The 16,007-nt window shown below is 41.6% G+C and overlaps 1 protein-coding gene and 1 long non-coding RNA gene across 2 annotated transcripts in view; one reads left to right on the top strand and one right to left on the bottom strand.

Annotated features, from left to right (window-relative positions):
- Window positions 1-7,217: 7,217 nt before the first annotated feature.
- LOC117064462 lies at window positions 7,218-8,407 on the bottom strand. Its single transcript, XR_004429472.1, has 2 exons — window positions 8,284-8,407; window positions 7,218-7,486 (listed from the first exon to the last, which is right to left on the bottom strand). It is a non-coding gene; the product is annotated as an uncharacterized LOC117064462 (long non-coding RNA).
- Window positions 8,408-8,571: 164 nt separating this feature from the next.
- Window positions 8,572-16,007, top strand: part of CAPSL (calcyphosine like) — a 50,081-nt gene continuing 42,645 nt past the window's right edge. Inside the window, exon 1 of the mRNA XM_033179353.1 lies at window positions 8,572-8,667. The gene's annotated coding sequence lies outside the window, so the exon portion shown is untranslated. The remainder of the gene's footprint in view (window positions 8,668-16,007) is intronic.

Raw genomic sequence — 16,007 nt, 5'->3', positions numbered from 1 at the left:
CCGTGACCAATGGAGCCAGGGAAGGCAGTGAAGGGAGGTTCTCACACAGTATCCCTGATAACAAGAACTATCACATAAGATTGCAAAAACCACAACTTTGGTTAGGCCACTGCACCCTTACACAAAAAAAATACTTCTGTGAGGGTATCTGTCCAGCAACTGCCTATCCTAACTTGGACTGATGTCACTCTTGTTATTGACCCTTCTAGCCAAGAATAACTGTCTAAAAATGACCTGTGTAACTCTCCTCATTTTTCATTTAAAAAGCCTCATTGTCTTCCTTTATCTCCCTGAATATGCCCATGTGTATTCCCACTGGAATGCCCATTTCTTTTTCTTTTCTTTTTTTTTTTTTTTTTTTTTTGAGACGGAGTCTCGCTCTGTTGCCCAGGCTGGAGTGCAGTGGCCGGATCTTAGCTCACTGCAAGCTCCGCCTCCTGGGTTTACGCCATTCTCCTGCCTCAGCCTCCCAAGTAGCTGGGACTACAGGTGCCCGCCACCTCACCCGGTTAGTTTTTTGTACTTTTTAGTAGAGACGGAGTTTCACCGTGTTAGCCAGGATGGTCTCGATCTCCTGACCTCGTGATCCGCCCGTCTCGGCCTCCCAAAGTGCTGGGATTACAGGCTTGAGCCACCGCGCCCGGCCGCCCATTTCTTTTAAAGAGGGTCTCCAAAAGGTTTTTTTTAGAGAGCCTCTCTCAATGTAAGTTATTTGGGTTTGACAAGGTTATCAGAGTAAGAAAGGAAGTGTGGCACCATAAGATCAGGGAAGGATCCATAAAAGGGGGGTTCCTTTGGTGCACAGGGTCCCTTAGGCAGGTGCAGGGCACACAGCCTAAGGGCTGGGTTCTGAGGCTTCTGCAAGAGTGTGCATGGATGGGCAGCTGGGTTCTGCTTCTAGTGGGCTTCCTTCTCTTTGGGATCCTGCTTTCAGAGGCCTCCAAAATCCTGACGACTTCCACACTGGGTGAGTGCTTGGCGGGAAAATCCAGAGACAAGCCTGTTCCAGGTAATACGCATGGGCACTGGCGGTTCTGTCACAGGGTCATCCAGGTAGGTTTCCACGCTGGGCTGGTGTCTCGGGCTGGAAAAGGAAGAGGCTGGTAGGGGCTGTGGAGCCAAGAAGGGCCTCTAACCTGGGGTGAAAAAGACAGTTCTGGAGAAAGTGGAAGTTTCCTTTTCCCTCTCCAGCTCTGGACGTGCGCTGCATCGCACAAGGCTGGAGCCAGCATTTAATTTCCCAGTCCAATACGTTCGCCCTGGGCCGCCTTCCTCAGAGCCGGAGAGACGTTCCGTTGCTCATTCAGTTGTTCTAAAGGGGTGCTCGGTAGTTGCCAATAGAAATTGTAGCGAGCATTTTCAGGCTCTTAAAGACGGAGGAAAGGTGCCCCTGGACGTGCCACAGCAAATTGGGGTTGTTTTCGTCCATAGGAATCCCGGAGAACTGACTGGGGCTGGTGAGAGGACCCCTGGACAATCGGGTATTTGGAAGCCCTTTTATCTTTCATTCAAACTACTGGAAAGGTTTTGAAGGATAAGTGGGGCAGTTAGTTTTGCATTTTGTGCCTCTATTTTTATTTCTTTTACTTTTATCCCCAAAGGAATAGAAGATAAAAGAGAAAATGTATCATGGGAAAGGAGGGCGCTCCCCAAGACCCTTCTTAAGCCCACCCTGAAAGGGTGGTGGGCTCTCTCTTAGATCAATTTAAGATGGTGGAGAATCTGGGATTCCTGGAGCTGGATGAAACCAAGGAGTTCATTTAATTCGGCCTTTCCCTTTTATTTTCCTAAGGGGAATACCAAGGATTAAGGAAATCGGGGCACCGTTTTCAACAGTGCACCCAGCCTTCCTAATGGCCCTTGAGGTGTTGACTCCTGATTCCTTACTCTGAGTCGGGCGCGGTGGCTCACGCCTGTAATTCCAGCACTTTGGGAGGCCGAGGTGACTGCATCGCCTGTCAGAAGTTGGAGACCAGACTGACCAATATGGTGAAGCCCTGTCTCTACTAAAAATACAAAAATTAACCGAACGTGGTGGTGCATGCCTGTAGTCCCAGCCATTCGGGAGGCTGAGGCAGGAGAACCGATTGAACTCGGGAGGTGGAGGATGCAGTGAGCTGAGATGGTGCCACTGCACTCCAGCCTAGGTGACAAAGCCACACTCCATCTCAAAACAACAACAACAAAAACAGTTATAGAAAGCTGTGACTCCGTGTTAATCCTTTTTTGAGTGTTTGTTTTTCCTGATCTTTAGGAGAAATTAAAAGCGGATCTCTTCAATTACACTGTTTTCCTGCCTCAGACTTCAAGAGGGAGTTGATGTGGTTTGTGAGCTGCTAAAATCCCGGGCTCTGTTCTAGAATACATTCTGGCTCATCAAGACCCACCATGAATGGATGCATATGTGGTCACCCCTTGTCTCTGCTTCTTACATGCATAAAACGTGAGTAAGAGCAGGCAGTCTGAGAGGTAGGAGATTTTCACTTTATGTATTCCTTGTTACCTCAGACCACACAAGTGTGGATGTTAAAAATAGTCACTCCCACAGATACATACTATTTCTCTAGCACCACAGCCTCCACTTCGAATCCAGTCGGTATGGGACTTCAGCTCCCAAATAATACTTGCTTCTAATTTTTGGCCATTGCCATACCTTCTTTCCTGATCTGGCTTTCTCTGCTGCCAAGACTCTTAGATTCAAGAAAACGCCCATATTGAAGCATGGTTTAGGAGAAGACATATGTAGAATTAAATGATTCAGACTTAGAGCTGTTGGAATTTTAACTTACTCTGAGGCTTGAGAGGAATGTGAGTTACATAACATGCAGTCAAGTAACACGCAGCTGCAATTTATGCTTCTCTGATTATAGATTAACCTCCTTCCTTATTCTTCTCTGGTAGATAATTAGGAAGACCAAGAGGTGCCAGAGACAAGACTCCCTCAGGTCCTAGCCCTTTTTAAGGAGTAACAAAGTAATCTTCCTGGGGATGCAGCAATCTGTAACCAATCAAGTCGCTGTAATGTGTGCACTGATTTTGTATGGCAAATATTGTAATACTGCTAAAACTTCTCTGTTCTTATCTTTTAAGTGAAATCTTAACTTCTCCATTTCAGAACACTGACCCCATTTGTTTGGAGTCAGTGTTTTCTGGTTGGTCATCCTCAAGCTTTGCACTTGAATAAACTCTATACCTAATCATGTTTTCTAAATGTCATTATGTAAGGTCGACACATTAGTATGATGGAACTTGTACCTCTCCTGAGAATCAAACTTTTCTTTCCTTAGTATCCCAAGATTATTCTAGAATGGGCGACATCCTAGTCTCTCTTGCAACTGGAATCCCATGGATCCAGTTGCAAGAGAGACTAGGATGTCGCCCATTCTAGAACAATCCCACAGTTTTCCTGAATGTCTTAATTTGACTTTGCACAAAATTCAGGCCCCAAATAAGAAATATCCTGCCAAATATTGAAAGCAATGGCAAAACTGCAATTACTTTTCCACCAAACTAATACATTTCAATCTCAAGAATTTTGGCTGTAAGTGTTGACTACATATTTCTCCCTCCAATGGAAGTTTCTTGGACTCACCCTTTAGCTCCTATATTTCTATCTCCTACAGTAACATAAAATTCCGAAGTGAAGGATCGCAGAAATAGCTCTAATTGGTTGTCCATCAATAATTCTTCAACTCACATTCACAGCTCTGTGCCATATTTTCCACCAATGCAGTTATTTCTTTTGGACACAGTACTTCCATAAAATCTCTGGTTAGAATGCAACATGTATCTTGGAATAAGAAATGCCTAAGGTCTGAGCACAGAGAAGAAGCTCATCACACTGACATGGAGACCACGAGTCACAGAAGAAATCTTTGGTGGAAGATTGCCACAGATCAGGGATTTGGGCAGTTGGAATATAGGTGTCTGGGCTGGGGCTTACCCAAAGTGAAGTGGAAGAACTAGTGAAGCTTGTCTTCATGTGTTCACTATTCCACTTCTTGTTTCCTAGACTTTTTTCTCCTGGCTTTCCCCCATACCTCCACAAACCCCTATCATGTGAGCTGCACCCGGCAAAATCATAGAGGTGGAATTGCCTGAGGCCTTGAGGGCCCAATCCTAGCCCAGTGTGTCCAGGAGGTGGCACATGGAGTCAAAAGAGATTATTCTTTAGCTCTAAAATGTAATGTCTACCTGCCTTGCTGAGTTTTTATCTTACTTGGAGCCTGTTACTTTTGTTGGGAGAGGGAGCGTGGAAGGGTGCTCTTTCACACTTTTGGAATGGGACTGTCTGTCTTACGCCTGTATCACCATTGTATCTTATAAGGTGTCACTTTATTTTGATTTTACAGGTTCACAGATGAGACTCTGGATTTTGGACCACTGAGTTGATACTGAAACCAGTTAAGACTTTGGAATTAGAGGGTTGGAATGGATGTATTTGTATGTGATAAGGACATGAGCTTTTGGAGGGCAGTGACAGAATGTTCCTGATATTCCAGTCTTGAGGCACAATATCTTCAAATAAACTGATTGCAGATATTAATCACATCTAAAAAATAACATCAGAGCAACACACAGATTAGAGTTTGATTTAATAACTAGGTACAATGGCATATGTCAAGTTGACATTCAAAAAACACAGTTTAATACAACTCTTCTATAGCATACTGGGAATATACTAACTCCTCCCCAGAGTGGAGGTCCTTGGGTGATGTTCACTCTTATCCCTGATATTCTGTAACATAAATACTGTGAAGTAATATATTAGATTTTAAGGTGATAGAGTGAGAAGAATACAATAGTATTATACACACTCACAAATTCATAACAAAATAAAAGGTAAATACTCATAACTTTTACAATCCTTTTGCAACTGATCACACGGTGATAGCTAGCATTTGTATATCATATGCCCTTTGCCCTCAGCAAGTACTGCAATTGATTGTTTTCCTGACTGGGAAGGGGTTCCAAATATTCATTTTTGAAGAGTTGGAGTTATTAGTTTTCCTTCCTGAATTGGGTTATTGTAGATTTTTTTGTTGACTTTAATAAAAAGGCATGGCATAAAAAAGGATGAGTTTGCGTCCTTTGTAGGGACATGGATGCAGCTGGAATCCATCATTCTTAGCAAACTATCACAAGAAGAGAAAACCAAACACCACATGTTCTCACTCATAGGTGGGAACTGAACAATGAGATCACTTGGACTCGGGAAGGGGAACATCACACACTGGGGCCTATCATGGGGAGGGGGGAGGAGGGAGGGATTGCATTGGGGAGTTATACATGATATAAACGTCATGCACATGTACCCTAGAACTTAAAGTATAATAATAAAAAAAAATAAAATAAAATAAAATAAAAATGAATGTAGCAAGAAATAAAAAAAAAAATTAAAAAAAAAAATAAAAAGGCATGGGCATACTTAGTGATGTGCTAACAGAGTTCCTATATCCCAGGCTTACTCTTCTTTTTAATGACCTATAACAGCAAACCAAAGAAATGATTGCAGTTGTGACAAGTGCTACAAAGAAAATGAAAACATAGTATTTGCTTCTTTTTTTTTTTTTCAACTTTTATTTTACGTTCGGGGGTATATGTGCAGGTTTGTTACACAGGTAAATGTGTGCCATGGTGGTTTGCTGCACAGATCCTCCCATCACCTAGATATTGAGCCCAGCATCTATTAGTTATTCTTCCTGATCCCCTCCCTCCTCTCCCCACATCCTCTGACAGGCCCCAGTGTGTGTTGCTCCCCTCCGTGTGTTCGTGTGGTCTCATTATTTAGCTCCTACTTATAAGAGAACATGCAGTATTTGGTTTTCTGTTCCTGCATTAGTTTGTTGAGGATGGCTCCCAGCTCCATCCATGTCCCTGCAAAGGACATGATTTTGTTCCTTTTCAGACTTACTCTTTACATCAGTGTGTAGTAGCAACCCAATTTCCCTTGGTAATCAGGTCTTGCATGATAAATCCAGTTCAACATTTCAATCTCCCCACACCTTTACATACCTTCCTCTTCAGTGTCCCAAGGCAATTCTGGTATTTCAGCTTCATTTAGTACAGGCCACCCTTTGTTTCATTTTTAACTCAACCAGACAAACAGAGCTGTATATAACCCATCGAGCTGCAACTCTATATTGAGAATTTGTGCTTCGTGGGCCTGTATCAATAAATTCATCTCGAGTGAACTTTATGTTCCTTCAACCATTATTTCACACTATTAACTTACATTCTCACATGTATTCACCAGATTTCTGTCTGTATAAATTGAAAAAATACACACTACTTTTGGTATGTAATATGTCTCTCATTGGTTCACAATTTTAATTTCTCTTTCAAGCCTGTTGGGACTAGAGTCTAGATAGAGTTCTACAAGTCAAGAGGTTTGGTGGAAGTAGATTCTGAGGATAATCAGCAGTGTCTTCCAATTAAAATACCTCAGAGGTGCTAGTACACTTTCCTTTGAAAAATCAGGATGAACCTTCTCAGACATGAATAGCAGGGTTGCTCCTACTGGCAAAGAAGATGCAGGAGAATTTAGAGGTTAAGTATCCTCAGCTTCATCAGGATCTACCCTACATGTTTCATTCCAATTTTCAGAATCTCATTCCTTCCCAATCAATTCCTTCAGTTTAGCAGAAGATACTTTGCCTGGTTGGGAATTCAATTTGCACTGTAATTCTGCCACTCTCAGGATGAGACTCTAGATCTGATTTTCTGAAACCTCAGGCTGATGACAATGGGAGATATATACATTCCTCTGGGAAGACATAGAAGGTTTCAGATCATTTATGTGGAACTTGAACTTGGAATTTCAAGCCCTGAGTTCATCCTTTTTCTTTACTTCGTCTACCACAGTTAGGAGCAGTCATCCTCATTACATTTATTAGTTTGACTAAAATATTTTAAGATATCACAATTACCCAGAGATTTGCCTTTTATGAATATTTGATTAGGAATCCAGTAGTAATATTTTACAAATCTTTTTACCACATTGCACCATAGACTATCGTTGTCTTCTTTACCACTGGAAAGAATACTTATGCCTTAAAATATAATCAATCATGTCAGAAACCCAATACCACAAACCCGGATCTAGTTTTTTGAGCTGGATCTGGTAGATACTATCTCTACACATGGTAAAACCCTTGGAATTACACCAGTTGCTAGGAGTAGAAACAAGCAAAAGCGTTGCTTAAGTACTCCAGAGATTTTGTTCTTTTTACTTTATTTGATAGCCTGGAGGCAGAGTATTGAGGGCTTGCACGGTGGCTCCATCATACTGTCCGTCGTCCCCATTTTCCTGTTCCTTTTTTATCTTTTCTTAAACTATTGCACCAAACTTGCTCTCTGGTAGGTGGCTTTCAAGAAAAACTTCATATTTAAATGTTTGTACCCTCATATTTGCTTTTGCATTCGCAGATGGAATTAAGTTTTTTCTTAAAAGTTTAAAATGCATGATATCTTGTGGGTTAAACCACTGAAAAGAAAACATTAGATATCTGAGGTTGCCCTGGAAGAACCATAGTTCTAATTGCTTTATTCTGGGACAATTCTTCAGACAATTCAGATAAAAGGATGAAATAGCTACTATGCATACTCCCTGCAGATACAGGAAAGGACCCAGACCCTTGTCAAATCCGTGAAAGAACTTGCCTGGTAGTCTGTAGAGCTGGGTGCCTGGCATCTACTCAGTTCTGTGAGTTCTCATACTGCAAGGATGCTGCACACAGCCAGGATTATGTTATATACAGAGATGTGTGTGTGTGTGTGTGTGTGTGTGTGTGTGTGTGTGACAGACAGAGAGAGAGAGAGAGAAAGAGAGAGAGAAAGAGAGAGGTATAAGGTCTGAATCACCAGTAATTATACCTGCCTGCTCCTGAGAGCAGGATATGCAGGAGTGGGAATGGCAAGGGTAGGGTGGATGTCATAGACACACAATGAAAGAGAGCATAATGTAGATATTTTCCTCTAAGCCACAAGATTTCTTCTTATCTGGCATAGTAACTGCTAGGGAACATGTTAAAAACAGAAGTAAAAAGAGACAAAAAGAGAAAAGAAGAAACTAAGGATGAAAACAGCATAAATGTCATCCTCTGCAAATGCAGAGAAGGAGGGAGAACCTTGAATCACCTATAATTACTCCTGCCTGCTCCCAAGAGTTGTGGTTTTAAGTTTCACCTAGTAATGAGGCGTCCTAGCAGTAAGGTTTCTGGGGACAACAGAAGGACAGGAAGGTGCTACCTAAAAGAAAGAAGACCATGTGCTGAATACTACCTTACAAAAGATGGGAGACAAGTTTTGATGCTGTTCTAGAAACCAAACCATTGCCAGCAAAACTTCCTGCTTGCTTCTCTCCCAGTGCAAATGGCTTGAGCTTTCACAGTCACTGAGATTTCCTAGGCAACAGGAGTGTAAACTTGAGAAAAGGCAGAACCAGAATAGAGATTGACAGTGAGCTGAGCCAATCAGGCTGTGAGTCTGCAGCAGTGATCCCAGGCCATCCACTTAATACTAAGAGAGTAGACCTGGGCCTCTGAGGAAGACAGGTAAGAGGGAGGAGGCTAAGGTGGCTTGGGAGGAACCAGTTTTCCTAGATGCAGGAGAGAGCGTCCATAGTTTCAGTTCGAAGCAACTGTTGGCAAAAGGTTAGCATTTAAGGTAAATCAATTTTTTTTTTTTATCTATTCTATGATTTGATGTTTGTTGGTTTGTTTTCTTGGTGTGTCTTAGCCAAGAAAAGAAGACAGTAGATGTTACTCTCTAAAAAGAAAACCTAAAAGTCTTTGAGAGTTCTTGGACTAGAGAAGCCATCACTAAGCTATCAGTGAAAAGAGGAAAGAGCTTGGTACTGGGAAAGATTTTTGTAATCTTTGCAAAAAAATGCTTAGATAAACATGTACAAAAATCAATTGCATTCAGTAAAGGGGAAGGAAGTAAACATTATTGAGCAGTCATTAAGTACTAGGTATCTGAGCGTGAAGGGTTTGGGTGAATTGCTCTAACGATCCTGATGACCACTGATAAAACTGAGTTTCAGGGAGGTTCAGCATTTCCAAGACACAGAACAATAAAACATTTCAACTTTCATTCAGGCCTTGCTTTGTCTGATACTTAAACTTATGCTATTTTTGCTATACACTGATAACTGAGAATCAGAATAAAAATTAGAATGCTTATTAAAGTGTACTTACATGGCTTGTTCAAAATTATTTCAAATATTTGATTTGATTCATCAGAGACTTGAGTGGGTCCTTCTTTATGTTCTCAGTAAAGGACACCACCAATGACCCAGGCAGCCATCTCTATTGCCTTCAGTCTGAGGAGTATTTAAGCCATATTAAGTAGATGAAATTCTTTCCTTTTTTTTTTTTGACTTATTTTTTCCTCAAACCCTACAACCACAAAAATCTATTTTGTTATTGAAAGTTTTAAATATTGAGAATTGAATTTCAGGCATACATTTGTATTTATATTCTGATAGCAATTACCCAATAGTAATGGCAATGATAAATTCTGATAGCAATATAATAGCATCCTGCTAAGCCCTGATGATATGATGATAGGAAACACAAAGGATACAGCCCTTGCTCGTAAGGACCTTATAGTCTGTCTAGCAAGGCAAGTAATTCTGAAAACAAATTACATTGTCATGCAGTGTGAATGCTATTTGGACTTCACCACATGATTATGGAAGGATGGGTGGGACTTCTCTGGGCCAACAGGAAAAAGAAGGTTTACCTGAAAGTGTGACAACATGTACAAAGACACAGAGATATGGAATGCTATGGTGTGTTTGGGGAAAGTGAGTGAGTAGAGATGCAGGACAGATTTTGAATGGATGGAGAATTACTAGAAATGGCTAGAGACATAGGAAGGGCCAATGCATGAATTCAATGCTAAGAACTTTCATTTTACCTGTATACAATGGGGAACCATCAAAAGGTCTTAAACTAGATCGTGAAGTTCATGCTGTCATTTTCTAAAGATTGCTCAGTCTTCTGAAAGACAAAGCAGAGAGGGCAAAGCTAGGGGCAGGAAACCAGCTAGGAGACATTTGCAATGGTGGAAATAAAAGGTTACCATGTCCTGGGCTGAGTCAGTATCCATGGCAATGGAGATGAGGGAATGGAAATGCAGGATGTGTCAAGGTAGTGAAACTCTATAGGACTTAGCTGCCAATTGGATGTACAGGGAGAGGAAGAGTCTAGGATGATAGTCAGTTAGTGATCTGGGTAAATGGTATTGCTGTTTCCTAAAGCAAGGAGTAAGGAAGATAGGTAATGAATTTGACTCTAGAACATTAAACTGAAAGTGTCTGTAGGTCATCCAAGTGCACATGTTTTGTGAGAAATCTGGCTCCACAGAGTGTCTACATTGGAATAAAGGTTTGATAGTCATCATTGTATCAGGGGATGTGACTGAGATTGCCATAGGATAGTGGAATAGTGAGAAGAGAATAGATAACTGAAGCCTGAGAAACAGCACTTAAGAAGCAGGTGAAGACAAGGAAGAAACAAAAATAGGACAGATCCAAGAGGAAGGAGGAGAGACAGGAAATTAGATTTATAGCCATTGAGAGAAACGATGTTAAAAAGGAAGAATGACCAATAGTCAACTCTTGGGAGACGTGAACTAAGGGCTAATGACTGTTGAAGTTGGCAAACAGTTTAGCAATGACTTATTGGAGAGTATATTTGTTGGAATGACAGAGTGAAGACCATACTGAAATGGACCGAAGTATGAATGGGGCATGAGAAAGTGGAAAATTTGGACATTCTTTCAAATAGTTTGACTTTGAGAGGTGACAGCTAGAGGGAGTCCAGGACTGAGGGACCACAGTGGATTCATGAACTAAAGGAAGGAGCTGGTGGAGAGGAGGAAAAGGGCATAACTGATGGCTGAGAGTCTTAGAGGGTTAGGCCTCTGTGTTGCAGGTAGAGAAGGCATCCTTAGATGGGAGGAAGTTCAGAACTCTCTTGAGGGAGGGAGGATGAAGTCAGGATGCCCTAATAGCTCTATATTTTTATAGATTTGGAGGAGGGTGATGTGAATTTGTTCATAACTTGTGGCTCCATTTTTTTCTGGGTCTTTCAAGGCAAGGTCTGGAGTGGCAAAGATTTGGATTAGCCTCTGAGGAGACTGGAATAAGAACCTGACCAACATCATATAAAAGTAGAGTTGTGTGTTGCAGAAGGCCTAGCTGTGGTTAAGGAATAAATGCAGTGACACCTGTGCCTGCTGGCATGTGGGTTTATTCAGCTGCACTTCAGTCTGACTTTAAGTACATGGAGCATGGGCAAATTGAACCAAGTTAGCTATTATTTTGAGAGGGTGGGAGATTGACAAATGAGAGTCAAAAAGGAAGGCACTGGTATCGGATGGTCAGAAAGATGTGCAGAGTGTGTAAAATGGATAAGAAAGGAAGTGAATCCAGAAGGGAGAATGAGGTAGGTAATGTCTGGGGTGAAAATGTAGGGCCAAAAGACTGGAGGTCCCATAGCAAGTTGGAATAATGGAACTGAACAGTGCAGAGAAAGTCAATCTTGAATTTTGAACTTTCAGTCTGGGCATAGTGGCTCACATCTGTAATCTCAGCATTTTGGAAGGCCAAGTTGGGAGGATTGCTTGAGCTTAGGAATTCAAGACCAGCCTGGGCAACATAGCAAGATCCTGTCTCTACTAAAAAGAAGAAAAACTTAGTTGGGTATTGTGGTGCGCACCTGTAGTCCTAGCTACTTGGGAGGCTTTGGTGGGAGGATCACTTGTGCCCAGGAGATTGAGGCTGCAGTGAGCTACAATGGCACCACTGTGCTCCAGCCTGGGCTACAGAGTGAGATCCTGTCTAAAAAAAAAAAAAAAAAAAAAAAAAAAAAAAAAAAAAAGAATTTTGGACTTTCAGAGGAGACCAGATTTGGTTGGGAGAGAATGCTGAGACAACAAACAGATAGAGTTGAGTTGGTAGAAAACAAGGAGCTCCAGGAACTTCATAGTTGCCTGTTGGATGGATTGCCTAGATGAGCTCTGGGTTTTCCCAGATTGATGACACCATTTGAAATGGAGAGGACATCTCTGAGGCAACATTCAGAGTCTCAGTGATTTATAAACTGACAGAACAGAAGAGGAATATGGGAAGTCTGTCCAGCTAGGCTGTGCTTCAAAGAAGGATGTGGATATAGGTCATGACGTGGAGGTGACAGGCTGCATCTTAAAATCTGTGAGGTTCCTTAATACTTAGAATTTGGGGTAAGAAGTGCTTTCATCTGAGAAGACTGCAAGAGGGATAGGGTTCCTTAGGCAAAATCAGATACCATCCAGGATAAAGACATTGTACCAATCAGCGTCTTGGCAGGAAATTGATGGCACATTCAAAAGTAGTAACAGAAAAGAGTTTAATGAAGGAAAATTCACAGAAGCGTGGGTAGGGCTAAGCAATATAGAGAAAGCATAATGAGACACCCAGCAATGTCACAGTCAGAAGGGGCAAGAAAGGTGTTATCCATAGCCCTAAAGGGGCAAAAGGAGAAGTGGTTTTCATATCTCAATCAAAGCATTTCTGTAGGGAGGGCTGCCTTTGGTGAAGGATATGGTCACTGAAAAACTGTGGCTTGGCAGAGTGGAAGCTGGGGAAATAAATACTCCAAACTCTATCTCCTCCTCTCCTCTGATCTTCTGCTGATGCCTCCAAATGGTGGAACATGGTTGGAAGCCAGTGAGCAGGGAAGTGTGGTTAACACAGTTTATGGAGGTCAACCTCTTGTAGCACAGATGTGGGTGGGGAATGCATCAGGAGAAGCACACGGGCAAACAATATTCATCTCATCAGTGATGACTGCTGTTCAGAGGTTGATCAAGATGAGGAGGCTTATAATTGAATAAGGAATAGCGGAAAATCTGGGTGTCTCTGGATGGAAGGTGCACTTGGTGCCAAGAGGGCCAACCTCTGCTCGTAACTTGTGGAGGTGGTGGTGAGGTGCTCAAGAGCAAGGAGTGGGAGTGGAATAACACTTTTGGCTTCAACTGTTGCTTTAATCTCTTGGAGAATGAAATAAGAATTTTCCTCATAAAATGTTGCTCTTTATTCTGATATCAGACAGCTTTGTATAAAGAAAACATATCAAGGTTCAAAAGAGCAGTTTTCTGTATTTCAGAAGTCAACAGATTGATATTTGGGAGAAGATGGCATTACAAGACACTGAAATGTAGAAATGGCCACATATTGGCTTCTCACAGGGTTCCTGATGCCTATGAACATTTGTTCAATGCATGATATTCTTTGGAGCAGATTGTCTCCCACATTTTTAGCCATAATTTCATTGCCACTCAACATCTTGCTTTTCCTGCAGTTTGAGGATAATGTTAAAATTCTTGTATATTTTCTTGTAAACTGAAGTCAAATAGAATTAAAATTTTCCAAACTAAAAAGTATAGTTTGAGACAGCAGGACAGTCTTTGGTTGAGAGGTGGATGACAGATCTTCTTACTTTCTTTGGAAGCTCTGCTTAGTGTGTGTCCCCTCTGCAGTTACCCCTGTAGCCTAGACAGGAGTTCTTCACGCCTAGGGAGGAGCAGGCAAACACTCTTCAGTAACAAACAGCATCAGTCCTTCTAACTTAGTGTACTTTGGACTCAATATTGCTAATAAGCCTGACTCAGTTTATAAATGAGTGCCCTGTGAGAAATGCAAATCAAAACCACAATGAAATACCATCTCACACCAGTTAGAATGGCGATCATTAAAAAGTTAGGAAACAACAGGTGCTGGAGAGGATGTGGAGAAATAGGAACACTTTTACACTGTTGGTGAGACTGTAAACTAGTTCAGCCATTGTGGAGGATGGTGTGGCAATTCCTCAAGGATCTAAAACTAGAAATACCATTTGACCCAGCCATCCCATTACTGGGTATATACACAAAGGATTATAAATCATGCTGCTATAAAGACACATGCACACGTATGTTTACTGCGGCACTATTCACAATAGCAAAGACTTGGAACCAACCCAAATGTCCATCAATGATGGACTGGATTAAGAAAATGTGGCACATATACACCATGGAATACTATGCAGCCATAAAAAGGATGAGCTCATGTCCTTTGTAGGGACATGGATGCAGCTGGAAACCATTGTTCTCAGCAAACTATCGCAAGGACAGAAAACCAAACACTGCATGTTCTCACTCATAGGTGGGAATTAAACAATGAGAACACTTGGACACAGGGTGCGGAACATCACACACCAGGGCCTGTTATGGGGTGGGGGTAGGGGGTAGGGATAGCATTAAGATATACCTAATGTAAATGACAAGGTAACCGGTGCAGCACACCAATATGGCACATGCATACATATGTAACAAACCTGCACATTGTGCATATGTACCTTAGAACTTAAAGTATCATTTAAAAAAATGAGTGTTCTGTGGTGACTATAGGGGTTTCCTGTTTAAAAAAATGAACATTTTCTGAGATAAACCAGGTCAGGGGCCAAATTTGGCCCATGGGGTGTGGTCTGATGTCCCGAGCCTATATTATTTTAGATTATGTTTGCCTGCACTGGCAGCATCCTTCCTAACTGCCCTTGGAAAAGTGAGTCTTATTTGCTTTGGGTGAATGGAGGTGAAAAGGGAGAAGTCATCAATGTGTTGACATCTGCCCTTAGGGCTTTCCTTAGTTTTCTGCACCAGAGTGACCCGGTTGCGCCATGTTTAGAAAGCTTCATGCTCCACATGGTTTTGTGAAATAAATTATCCACAGATAATTTACAAAAGGCTGCTGGGGGACTGGCAGATGTAAAAGGTCCTGCTCAGAATCTTGGTTTTGCTACCGATGTATGAACTGAGACAACCTCCAAATCTCTCTGTAGCTCAATTTCCTTATTTTGTGAAAAGTGGATATAGCTATGTCTGTAACCTATACGAATTGTTATCAAGACTTACTTTATACCAGACAAATTTTCTGTTCTAAACAAACTGTAAAAAACTTGCAAGACACAGGCCACCCTTTTAGCAGAGAACATGGGACAGAGTAAGTATGCAGAAAATGTTTGCTATTACTATTGTTTTTATCTTTTGCATAGTCCTGGAGGTCAGCCAAGTATTTCTATATAAGACCAGAGAGTAGGAAATTTAGGCTCCATGGGCCAGAAGGTCTATGATGCAGCTATTCAACTTTTGAGTTGTAATGTGAAAGTGGCCACAAACCATGTATAAATACAAGCATGTGGCTATTTTCCAAAAAAATGTTATTTACAAAACCAGGTGGAGGGCCAAATTTGGCCCATGGGGTGTGGTCTGATGTAACAGGCCTGGATTATTTTAGGTTATGTTTGCCTGCATTGAGGGCATCCTTCCTAACTGTCCATGGAAAAGTGAGCCTTATTTGCTTTGGGTGAACGGTGGTGAAAGGGGAGAAATCATCAATGTGTTGACGTCTGCCCTTAGGGCTTTCCTTAGCCTTCTGCATCAGAGTGACCTGGTTGCTCCATATGTTTAGAAAGCTTCATGCTCCACACGGTTTTGTGAAATAAGCTGATCTAGACATGCTCGCACTCTTACTTTTTGGAATAACAATATTTCTTCTGGCAACTGAGGCAGAAACTGTAAGTTGCCTACTCGATAGCCACTGTCTTCTTTTTTATAAACAGAACCTTGGGGATGGCAAAGTATCTAATCAAAAATCAGGTTTCCCAGACTCCTTTGGAGTGACTGATGAGATTTACATAAAAGGAACTGGGTGAATCTTCTGGGAACCAGTTCAGAAAGGGCTGATTTCACTGGGAAGAGCATCCTTCTTGCCTTTTGCCCTTTTTCTTTTCTTTTGCTTGGAGTGTGGAGGTAATACCTGGAGCTGCTATGGCTATTATGTATGAATATTATATACCTTTAGGCAACTTTGAGTATAAAAACAATGCTAGGGTAGAAAGATAGGAGAGTCTGGAAACATTGATGACGGCTTGAAGCACTTCCAGACTTCTTTTACATGAAAGTAAAGTAAATCTCTA

Source organism: Trachypithecus francoisi, unplaced genomic scaffold, assembly GCF_009764315.1.
Source record: "Trachypithecus francoisi isolate TF-2019V2 unplaced genomic scaffold, Tfra_2.0 Lachesis_group2, whole genome shotgun sequence".
NCBI lineage: Eukaryota > Metazoa > Chordata > Mammalia > Primates > Cercopithecidae > Trachypithecus > Trachypithecus francoisi.
Note: the sequence above shows the minus strand (reverse complement) of the source record. Positions and strands in the feature narration are given on the sequence as shown.